General features: G+C 41.8%; 1 protein-coding gene across 1 annotated transcript in view; it reads right to left on the reverse strand.

Moving 5' to 3' along the window:
- LOC141228025 (uncharacterized) overlaps nucleotides 1-12,847 on the reverse strand; it is an 85,523-nt gene that overhangs the window by 17,860 nt on the left and 54,816 nt on the right. The window lies entirely within an intron of this gene.

The following is a 12,847-nucleotide window of genomic DNA, read 5'->3' on the forward strand; positions in this document are numbered from 1 at the left end:
CTTTATTGTGGTGTATATGGGCATGTGGTGGCACAGAAGGCGCTCACACAAAATTAAAACAATAAATAACACATAAAAAAAAATAACACATATCAGCATGTATAGTTAGACAGCAACAAACATTACAATAGGCCTTTGTAAAAAGTGCACCAGTGCTAGTAATAAATTATATAAAGCAGCATACTGTAGATTGTTGGATACGGCAAGAACCAAATTGCACAGACCTCAATGTAAAGTGCATTGGTGCTAATAATTCATTGTTGACCCAGAAAAATAATAATCTTGAGAAGGATACTGGAATGGGAAATAGAAAGTGTCTTATAGAAGGATCAACAAAACCAGGTATAATTTCTTGCATACAGTATAATGGCTCCCACATAACTCTCCATACAGTATAATGGCTCCCACATAACTCTCCATAAAGTATAAAGGCTCCTACATAGCCCTCCAAATATTATAATGGCCCCCACATAGCCCTCCAAATATTATAAAAGCCCCAAAATAGCCCTCCTTATAGTATAATGGGCTCCATAATGCTCCATATTGTATACTGCACCCTATAGTCCTCCATACCGTATAGTACTCTCCCCATAGTCCTCCATATAGTATAATGCATCCCATAGTCTTCCATATAGTATAATACACTCCCCATAGGTCTCCATACAGCTTAGTGCACCCCATAGTCCTCATATAGTATAATGCACTCCAGTCCTGCATATATACTGCACTCCCCATAGGTCCCCATATAGAATTATGCACCCCATAGCCCTCCATATGATATAATGCATTCCCTACAATCCTCCACATAGTATAATGCACTCCCCATAGTCCTCCATATAGTATAATGCACTCCCCATAGTCCCCTATACAGTATTATGGCCACCACAATGTACTCACTAAAAAAAAATACAATACTCACCTCTCCTCCTAGTTCCCTCTCTGCAGCAAGCGTTCTGATGCACTGAACATATCAGGGCAGCGGCGCTATGTAGTGACGTCATCGCACCTGCTGTGCTGAGAAGTCAGACGCCGAGGAGGGAATGATGGGATCTGTTGATGCTCCCTCACTCATCCTTACTTTCAACTGTATCAGCATCCAGAATGCCTATGCAGTTGAACGTGCAAAGACAGGCGTGGGCACCGGGACCCCCTGGCTCACGGGCCCCATAGCGGCCGTGTGGTCTGTCGCAATTGATGGCACGCCACTGCTTTCAGTTGTATCGGCCAGGACAGGCGGGGTGGCCAAGTGGTTTGTTATAGTTTTTGTGTTTGTAAGCTACTAATCCCAGTGTGTCCTGTACAGTATTTTTCAGATATTAAAGGCAATTCAGTGAGATAATGCTAAATTTGACTATGTAGACCAATTATTGACTGTTACATATCAAGTAGTTACTAATTATTACCTAATATCCAATTCATACTAGGGATATATGGTCCTAATCCTCACCGCTAAGGCCAAAATGGACAAAAATGTTGATTTTACATTCAACAGATCAAACATGTAAGCTTGCAAGCTAGCTAATGCATACCAGGTAGCTACTAAATATACACTACCAAAGGTTTATATACATATATATATATATATATATATATATATATATATATACAGTATATACTAAAAAGAAATGACAATAATCATCATCCCTAAAGAAAGAATAAGTAATCAAATACCTAAGTTCTCAAGCTAGCTATTGTAAATTGGCTAGCTACTATATAATGACTAGCATATATCATCTCATAGATACTAGGAAGAGATGAGTCCAATCCTAACCACTAAAGCTAAAACTATGGACAGAGATTTTGCCTCCTCTAACCATTTATATTCAGTTTATCAATTACACAAGCCCACCTGCTAGCTATTGCTCACTGGCTACCTAGTAGAAAATTATTCTCACGGATGCATTAATTATATACTAGGAAAAGATTATTTTAATCCTAGCCACTAAAGCTAAAACCATGGTCAGAGATTTGGCCTGCACTAACCATTTATATTCACTGGATAAATTACACAAGCTCACCAGATACCTATTGCTCACCACTGGGGCTAGCTGTTAGAAAATGATTTGCACAGATCCATTATATACTAGGATAAGATTCTTTTAATACTAACAATTAAAGCTAAAATCATCTGTAGAAATTTGGCCAGTGCTCAACAATTATATTCAGTAGATTCATTTCTCAAGCTCACCATTTAGCTACTGCACACTGGCTAGCTATTAGACAATTACACAGAATCATTATTTATTAGGAAGAGATAAATCTAAAGGCCCCGTCACACTTAGCGTCGCTACAGCGATCCTGACAACGATATGACCTGTCAGGGATCGTTGCTGCGTCGCTATGTGATCGCTGGTGAGCTGTCAAACAGGCAGGCTCACCAGCGATCAGGGAGCAGCGACATCGTGGAAAGAATCTTTCCACGATGTCCTGCTCCTGGTTACCAGCCTGCTGAAGCAGAAGCAGGCTGGTAACCATGATAAACAGCGGGTTACTAGGGGCACACGCGCACCTAGTAACCCGCTGTTTATCATGGTTACGAGCCTGCTACGGTGAGCGGGAGGTTACCGCTCACCGTAGCAGAGTGGTAACCATGATAAACAGCGGGTTACTAAGTGCGCGTGTGCCCCTAGTAACCTGCTGTTTATCATGGTTACCAGCCTGATCGCTGGTCCCGCTGGTCACACACAGCGATGTGTGCTGACCAGCGGGAGGGCAAAGACCAAAAAATGGTCCAGGACATTCTGCAGCGATCAGCGACCTCACAGCAGGGGCCTGATCGCTGCAAAGTGTCACACATAGCGACATCGCTGGTGAGGTCGCTGTTGCGTCACCAAAACCTTGTCCCAGCAGCGATCTCGCTATGTGAGACGGGGGCTTAATCACCACCACTAAGCTTAAAACCTTAGACAGAGATTTACCCTGTGCTAGCCATTTATGCTGAATAGGTCAATTACCAACTAGCTAGCTACTAGATAGCTACTAGCATAAATCCAATGCATACTAGAAAGAAGGGTCCTCCTATTACTAAATCTAAAATCATGTGCAAAAATCTGGCATGTGCTCACCATTTCTATTTACCACCTCAATTAATGTCACACTCACTTGCTCCTTATTGCATACCAGATAATTACTATATAATAACTATAATGGATTGCCTGTGCAATCAGTTTATATTCAGTCGTTTAGTTAACTAAGCTCACCAAGCCAGCTATTGCATACTGACTAACAACTATTTCATTACGACTAAGTCCAGTGGATACTAGGAGTAAATGACCCTATTCCCCGCCACAAAGCTAAAACCATAGGTAGAGAATTGGCCTGTGCTAACAATTTAGATTCAGTAGATAAAATGGTTAAGCTCACCAGCTAGCTATTTCATGTTGGCTAGTTACTAGCTATATATTAGCATAGATCCAATTTATACCAGGAAGAGATTGTCCTATTCCTTACCACTAAAATTTTGGACACAGATTGGCCCTGTTGTAACCATTTATATTCTGGAAATAAATCAAGCTAAGCAGTTACTGATTGCATACCAACTAGTTTCTTCATACTTACTAGACTAGATCCAATGAATACAAGTGAGAATATATTAATATAGCTAAAACCATAAGCATATAAAAAAGAAAAGCAGGCAGCACTTCAATAAACTGTGCAAAAAGGGTGGACTTTTATTAGCCCAGGTGGCAGCAATGTTTTGGTCCTAACACAGGACCTTTCTCATGCCAGGTTCTGTGTTATGACCGAAACTTCGCTGCCACCTGGGCTAATAAAAGTCCACCTTTTTTGCACTGCTTATTGGAGTGTTGCTTGCTTGATAGCGGGTCTTGGAGGCATGGCACCTGACATCTAGTGATTTTGGTGCTGCTTTAATTTTTTCATATAAAACCATAGACAAACATCTAACCTGTGCTAGCAATTTATATTCTGTAAATCAATTAATCAAGCTCACCAGATAGCTATTGTATACAAGTGAGCTACTCTATAGTTACTAGAATTGGTCCAATCTATACTAGTGAGAGATGGTCCTAATCATCATCTCTAAAGTTAAAACTATTGCCAGAGATTTGGCCAGTGCTAACAATTTATATTCAGTAGATCAATTACCTAAGCTCACCAACTAGCTATTGTGTACTAGGCAGCTACTACATATGGTAATTACTATCATAGATCCAATGCATAACTAGAGAGAATCCCAACGTTCATCACTGAAGATAAATCCATGGGCAGAAATGTGGCTTGTGCTAACCATTTGTGTCCCATAAGTCAACCAAGCTAACCAGCTAGCTTTTGGCAACGAGCTAGCTACTGTATAATTACTAGAATAGGTTCAATGAATTAACTTAGCCCACCATATGGCTATTGCATACCTGTTAGAGTATAATTGATAGAATTGGTACTGTTAATACTAATGAGAAAGGGTCTTAATCCCCACCGCTAAAGTAATGATCAGATATGTGCTCTGTGATCCCCGTTTATATTTATTAGATCATTTTCCCAAGTTTACTGGCTAGCTATTACATACCGGTTATACAATTACTATAATAGATGTGAGAGATGAACATAATCCTCATCACTTAAGCTGAAATCATGGCCAGATGTCTTGCCTGTTCTAGCAATTTATTATCAGTCGCTCAATTAACAAAGCTCATCAACCAGCTACTGCCTATTGGCTAGCTACTACAGTATATAGTTAATAGAATAGGTCCAGTGAATGCTAGTGAGCGATGGTCTTAATCAACACCACTAAAGCTAAAACCATGGGCAAAGGATAGGCCTGTGTATTCAGTAGATCAATTATCTAAGGGCACCATCTAACTATGGCATACCGGATAGCTTTTATGTACGGTTATTAAAGTCTTAGATCCAAGGAATACTAGAAAGAGAAAGTCTTCAATTCACCTCTAAAGCTAAGCCCATGCTCAGAGATCTATCCTATGTTAACCACTTAGATCCTGTAAATCAACCAAGCTAACCAGATAGCTACCATGCAATTACTAGAATAGGTCAAATGCATACTAATGAGAGATAACACCATGAGCAGATATCCTAGCCATTTACATTCAGTAGTTCAATTAAAACAGCTCACTAGCTAGCTATTGCATACCACTAGCTACTATAGTGTTGCTACCATAGAGCCAATGGATACTAATCCCCACTGCAAAGCTGAAACCATGATCACTGATTTGGCCTGTACTAGCAATTTATATTCAGTATGCTGGTTAGCTACTGTATATGTATCAGCATAGATCCAACACATACCGGGAAGAGTTGGTCCTAATCCTCACCACTAAAGCCATAGCAATTGGAAGATATATGGCCTGTGTGAACCATTTATATTCTGTAAATCAACCAAGCTAACCAGCTTGCTATTGCATAACATCTAGCATACTAGCTAGCTATTTTATAATATGACAAGAATGGGTTAAGAAAATAAGGAAATAAGAACATACTCCTCATCATTAAAGCTGATAAATCTTGCCTATGCTAGTAATATCTATTCAGTATTAGCTAAGCTCACTAGCTAGCTAAACCATGGGCAGAGATTCTAGCAATTTATTTTCAGGTGCTCAATTAACAAAGCTCAGTGGTGAGCTATTACATATCAGCTATCTACTAAATTATTATTAGCATAGACAAATACATACTAGGAAGGGCTAGTCCTAGTCCTCACCACTAAAGCTAAAACCATGGGCAGGGATCTAGCCTGCGGTCTCAGCTATCTAATGCACACAGGCAAGCTACGATATAATTGCTAGAATCGATCTAGTGAATACTCATGAAAGATGACAACTAAAGCTCAAGCCTTGGGCAAACATTTCCCTGTACTAGCCATTTATATTCAGTAGTTCAAGTTAAAGCTCACCAGCTAGCTATTGCATACTGCTAGCTACAATATAGGTGCTAGAAAATGTTCAATCAATACTAGTGAGAGATGGTCATAATCTTCACCACTAAAGCTAAAAACATGAGCATTGATCTTGTATGTACACTCCATTTGTATTCAGTAGATCAATTAGCCAAGGTCACCGGGTAATGACTGCAAACTGGCTAAGAGAATTTCTAGAAAGTGTATGAAGCCCTTAGTGTGCGCTTCTTTGACTTTGATTTCATAGTGACATATGGAGACTTTGTTGTGGCTTGTTGCATCAGACTCTGTATGACGGGAAGTGTTCTCCTTTTTAGGCATTGTTTTTAGGGAAGAATAGAACTGTATGCATGACAGCTGATAGTCTGTCCTAATACATGGATGTCATAAAACTCCATACAAGGTATCTGTATTACCTTTTTGCCCTGCCATACAATTTTGATATATATGATTGTATGTGTATATGTAAAAAACCTAAAGGTCTACGTTCATCTAATTGTTGCTATAGTCCAAATATCCATGTTTGTGCAAAACCTATAGCGTAAATGTGTATTCCTCAGTACTATCCTAGTTTTATCAGTCCTGTAATGCTCTTCATATATACACGATTATGACTATTTAACTGCCAGAGCTTCAATTAGCCTAAAATGTCTTTATCAGTAGAGGTTTTTAGAGCTCTAAATAGCCAAACTTCTAAGGGTCCACACTTGTAGCATCTTATTAGGTCATTATCTGCTTAAATTATACTATAAATCCACAGATCCATATGATTTGTATACCTTAATCAGGTCTTTGGCATCTTCAGACTTCACTAGCTGGAAATCAACTTCTTCTCTGAAAAAATAGAACTCTTACTATGTATATCGCAGTCATAAATGATAAATGTATTGCTACTGTATGACCGAATGATTTATACTGTCATTATTGCATCCTTTATAATTACTGATAATCAATAGAATTATTAAACGCATGAGAATAATTTAGCTGTAAAGTCACTACAGGCATGCAATGTGTATGTCCACTTAGGAAATGTACTCACCTGGAAGTAAAGTGTGACTTCCATGGGACTGAACCAATAGCTCCTACACCAGATAGGATTCCAAAATAAGGAAAACTACAAGGAAATATATTTTCTGTTACGTTGTTGTGGACCAATATATTTAGTGTAATTATTAATTATTCTCACCCCTGGTTTGTAGATGATGGATCGTTTTCAAGACCATTATTTCAGTCATGGCGTGATCATCCCTTGCAATTTATAGCCAAGGTGTGTTTAGCCAAAGAAGGCATTGCAGATCATATTCTATAATACTATAGCGTGTCGTCTCTTCTTAAGATGTTCTTTTGAAGATCTGAGGTGGAATCATGCCTACTGAGTGGTGTATGTGCTTAGCACAGATTTAGTCTATTTTTGGGAATGCTGGTGGGAGGAGAGGGGATTTTGTATAGCATCTGTTAGCTGTTGTTCATGGTATTATTTTGTAGGCCTGTGGTTTATGTGGTGCTCCACAAGTCTAGTCTGGGTATGTACAAAACTCAAAGTATAACTTGGTTCAATCAAAATAAAATGTGCCCACTTCCTTTTTCTCTCTCAGCTGATCATCAATATCAGAACCGTTCTTATTCTAAAAAATGCTACTTTGCTATCTTTTACATTCAGAAAAATGTCTGCTGAATTTGTGTGTTGTATTGCCAATGAAACATATTTTCAAAAGGTTATAAGCTTGAATAGACAACCACTGGTGGCCTATTTTATATTCTTCATCGAATAAATCTATGGTCATTATAGGTTTTATAAAGCTGAAAAGTGTTCCTGCTGCTCTGGTTATGCTAGTAGAAGGTATTAATGAATTAATCATCCATACACTATAGTTTTAGATTTGTTCTTTAGTCTACGTTCTACTCTTTGCCCACCAACCTATTCAAGACCGAAGACTTGTTCAGCTTACAGCTATTATTCCTGCTCCCTTATAAATATATACATTCAGCATGGTCCAGCCTAACACGCACATTTGTTTTAATGGGGTGAAGAGAATAAGCTACTGGCAGGCACCTGTGTCAGAGGCCGATCTTGTACTGGAACAAAGGATTGAGCATATGTGAACATGCATCATTTCTACCTATATGTTTACATTGCTCATATTATGGGTTTACAATTATATTATAGTTGCAATTAGGTAGTTCATTATAATTTATTATAATTCTTTATAATTGTAGTTCATTATAATTAATTATAATTATTTACTATTATACTATACATACATACGGGGAGGAAAATAGACATTTTTTTTTAATAAAATGGTGGCATGTCATATAATCCACTTTTACGGTAGCTTACCTGGAGGGCGGCGGCGGTAGAGTGGGGTCCCAGGTGGCAGGGTCGCTGCTGCCGGAAGCTGGCGGAGGTAGGAGATGCTGCGGGCCCCAGGCTGGTAGGAGGTGATGTTCATTGGAGGCAAGAGATGCTGCAGGCCCCAGACTAATAGGAGGTGGTGTTTGGTGGTGCGGAGGCTCTGCTGATCTTTTGTGAAAGCCCGGAGCCCCCGCACTTTCCATGCTTTTTAATGCAGTGGACTCCAGTAAAATAGCTGCTGGAGAGTTGCGCATGCATGTGCCTATAGCCATAGGTATAGGCACATGTGCCGCCTCTGGGGGCAATTTTCCCAGAGTCCACTGCATGAAAAGTGCGGGGGCTCCTCCGGCCTTTCACAAAACGTTGCTGGAGCCCCCGCACCACCATACACCACCTCCTACCAGCCTGAGACCCTCAGCATTGCCTCACTTCTGTCGCTATCTCTACCAGACGCTTCCTGCAGCAGCGACCCTGGGATCCCGATCCACCGCAGTCAGTAAGCTACAATTCGGAATATAAGATGCACCCCCATTTTCCCCCCAAATATCCAAAAAATACGGATCTGGATCGCAGCCTGTAACATCTGTATAGAGTTCGGTGCCGTGGGTGCCTGCACCATTATAGGAATCTCGGGTGTTATGTCGGCTTTACCCAGGTCTCTGGCACCTGCACTCCTGTAGGAATCACGAGTGCTGTGTTGGCTCTACCCAGGTCTCTGGCTCAGGTCTGTGTTCAATCTCACACAACCAGGCACACACAGAACCTCCAGCTCAGCTGCACATGAAACCAAAACCTGACATACCCAACCCTTACCCGCAGGTTTAAATGTAAACTGTGGCCATGGGCCACATGCAAGACCCTGACTGGACGTAAAGATCTCTCCCACTTCCTTCCTACAGATCTTTTCAAAAATAAAAGCCCATATCAAGCTTTCCTAAATTTGACTTGGTCAAATAATATGGCCCAGCCAACACTTTTTGTTATTTTGCGTTTTAACCACAGCTGTGGTTGTGATTACAATGCTCTCCATCGGGTTCAATATGTCCCCAGACACATCCTGATAGACACGTAACAACCATCGTTCATGACATACATCACTGCCTCACGCCATATATTACCTGGATTGCCACCACACCAGGCCAATCAGGATGAGCCGGGTAAAGCACCATAATTGGCACATCTAATGTGATGCACCAATTCTGGGGCAGCAGTGGACTTCTGTTTTTTGGCTGGGGATTGCCATTTATCATGGATTATCCCAGCCTGATAATAGAATCCCGCAGCTGTCTGTTTTATCTCTGCTGGTTTTAACCCCTTAACGACTGGCACATTTTCCGTTTTTGCCTTTTCTCTTTTTGCTCCCCTTCTTCCCAGAGCTATAACTTTTTTATTTTTCTGTCAATATGGCCGTGTGAGGGTTTATTTTTTGCGGGACAAGTTGTACTTTTGAACGACATCACTGATTTTACCATATTGTATACTGGAAAATGGGAAAAAAATTCTAAGTGCGGTGAAATTGCAAAAAAAAGTGCAATTACACAGCTGTTGTTTTTTTTTTTTTTTTTTTTTGTTTTACCACGTTCACTGAATGCTAAAACTGACCTGCTATTATTCTCCAGGTCATTACGAGTTCGTAGATATCAAACATGTTTCGGTTCTTCTTTATTTAAGTGGCAAAATAAAAATCCAAAGGTTGCTAAAAAAAAAAAAAAAAAAAAAAGCGCCATTTTCCGAGACCCGTAGCGTCTCTATTTTTTGTGATCTGGGGCTGGGTGAGGGCTTATTTTTTGCGCACAGAGGTGACGTTTTTATTGATACCATTTTGGGTAGATCTGATGTTTTGATCACCCGTTATTGCATTTTATTGCAATGTTGCGATGACCAAAAAAACATAAATTCTGGCGTTTTTTTTTTGTTTTTGTTACGCCGTTTACCGATCAGATTAATTATTTTTTTATATTGATAAATCGGGCGATTCTGAACCCAGCGATACCAAATATGTGCATGTAGGTTTTTTTTTACTATTTTATTTTGAATGGGGTGAAAAGGGGGTGATTTAAACTTTTATGTATTTTTTATCTTTTTTATATTTTTAAAAAGATGTTTTTACACTTTTTGCATGCTTCAATAGTCTCGATGGGAGACTTGAAGCTGAAATGATCTGATTGCCTCTGTTCCACACAGGTGATGATCAGATCGCCTGTGTGTGGCAGATTTGCTCACTTGCTATGAGCGCCGACCGCTCGGTGGTGCTCATAGCAATCTGGCAGTGACAACCACAGGGGTCTCGGTTGTCATGCCGATGGGCAGGGCCTATGATGCGCTTCCGGGAAGCGCGAGTTAAATGCCCCTGTCAGAGATTGACAGTGGCATTTAACTAGTTAACAGCTGCGGGTGGATTGTTATGTTGCGGGCACATGTCAGCTGATCTATACAGCTGACATGTGCCCGGAAAGGTGCGGGCTCAGCTTTAGGGCCCGCACCAAACATGGGGTTATGACATGGGGCGTACTAATACGCCCCACATCAGAAAGGGGTTAAAATATAGGGGGGATCACACGCCGTTTTTTAATCTAATTATTTAATGTGAGACAGTGAAAGAAAATTTCCCTGCTGACTACAACTTTCATCAGCGTCGCTTGGTCTCGCTGATCGCAGGGAGACCAGTCGAGGATGATGACAGTTGTAGTCAGCACCCGATGCCTGGGAAAACTGCTAACTATACTGCATTTTCCAGCTGCCGGAGCATTTCATTCTGGTACGTGTCACACAGATGTCACACGAATGTCATCCGTGTGTCATCAGTGTGCATGTGTGCAGCAAGCATTTCCTCCGTGCAGCCGCAAAAAAACCCCACATCTGCCGGTTGTGTCCGTGTGAAAAAACTGACATGTACGCACCACCATAGAAAAGAATGGATGTGCGTGTGTCTGTGTGGCACTCCAGGTCTGGTCGCCACAGTGGCAGCAATGTCATGTCTGAGAGCAGGTGGGAGGTTCCCTGGTTGGGGACAATTAGCCTGCAGCACCTCCTGCCTCAGTCCAGGGAGGGGAGAAACCTGCCCTTTATAAACTGGATCTGGGTTAGAGAGACCAGTTGGAGACGAGTTAGAGACAAGTTCCAGTGAAGTTACAGATAGGGACAGGTGAGCAGCAGGCTGAGGAGTCCCTGTAGGCAGAGGAGGAAAACGAGGCCAGGAGGGGAGCTAGAAAAGCTCATCCTGGCTATAGACTTACAAAGCCGGACACTGGAGTCCGAGACTGTGAGGGTTATAAGCCCAGCAGCAGAAAACCACCACGCAGGGGACTTCAAGTCCTCTGGCCCAAGGAAGCCCGGAGGCTCAGCCACATGAGAGGGACCACTACTGCCCCGGAGGGGTGAGAAGTACGGAAGGCCCGAGTCGCCAGTCATACGGGTGAGAACAACACGGTACACTCAGAGACGTGGGCTACCACTACACTACAGCGAGATAGCCAAGAAAGAGTGGAGTCAGCACGGTAGGCCTACAAACTCCCCCTGACCAGTGGGATTTCCCAGTTGCTCTCAGACTGACCAGGCCTCCATTGTTAACCTGTACTCAGGACGGGTCCCTTAATACTACCAACAGTAAAGACCCTGAATTGCATGACAGACTCCGTGTGGTTACTGCTGCTCCCGCGCACCATCACCACCGACATCCCTATTTTCTGCCCTGAGGCTATACTCCTCCCGTGGGGAGTTATACTACCCTCTGCTGCACCCACAACACCAGCCTCAGCGGTCTGCCCTGCAGCGGCGGTTCACCCTGACCGCAATCCACGGGTGGCGTAGTCAGACATTCAGCATATAGACTGCCATTTTTGGGTTGACCACCCTGAGCCATGGGACCGGGTCCCCCCACGCAAGGACTACAACCCCCAGCATCCACAAAAGGTCCGGTTCCGGGTATCCTCACACACACACGGCCCAGGGGGCGCGTCATCTGTATTTGCGGTACTTAAAAAACGGACCGCACACAGACCAGAAAAAAGGACGTGTGAAGGGGGCCTTAGAGAGGAGCGAATTGCAAAAAAAATCTATTCTGGAGAATATGAGTTTTGTAAAATTCAAGGAGAATTAAATTCCACTTGAATAAATTCACTCATCTATGGTTGACTTTAAAACTTCTTCCCTGATAAATTTGGATAAAAGTGTCAGCTTAATTTGAGAAGCTATGTGTGTGGTGCTGGTTTGCTTTTGTTTTTTTGCATTGTTGCTGCTGCAGTAGACTGCTTATGATGCATTAAAATGATGAGCTCTGATCTATTCATAGTGTTAGAACCCTCCTGTTAGTTTTTTCTATTTTTGCTGGTCACATGACTTTTTGCCTATATAATCCAGCTCCGCCCTCCTGGCCTTGCTGGACTTCAGTGTTTCATTTACTCTTAAGCTAGCCAGGTGCCTTGTACCTTACTCTGTAGTTTGCTTGGTCTTTTGACCACTAGTACTTCTGTTTGTTTGTTTGTCTTTGCTCTGCTACAATTTCTGCTAGGAGGTGTCCAACTATATCCCAGTCCTTAGTTCTTGTAGGGACCCCTCCCTTATATCTATAGGTCTGCGTTCAGACTAGCCGAGGACTTAGGCGGGTCTGTTCACAAGGAACAGGT

Source organism: Phyllobates terribilis, unplaced genomic scaffold (assembly GCF_046119375.1).
Source record: "Phyllobates terribilis strain yellow unplaced genomic scaffold, ASM4611937v1 Scaffold_1__5_contigs__length_1240528914, whole genome shotgun sequence".
NCBI lineage: Eukaryota > Metazoa > Chordata > Amphibia > Anura > Dendrobatidae > Phyllobates > Phyllobates terribilis.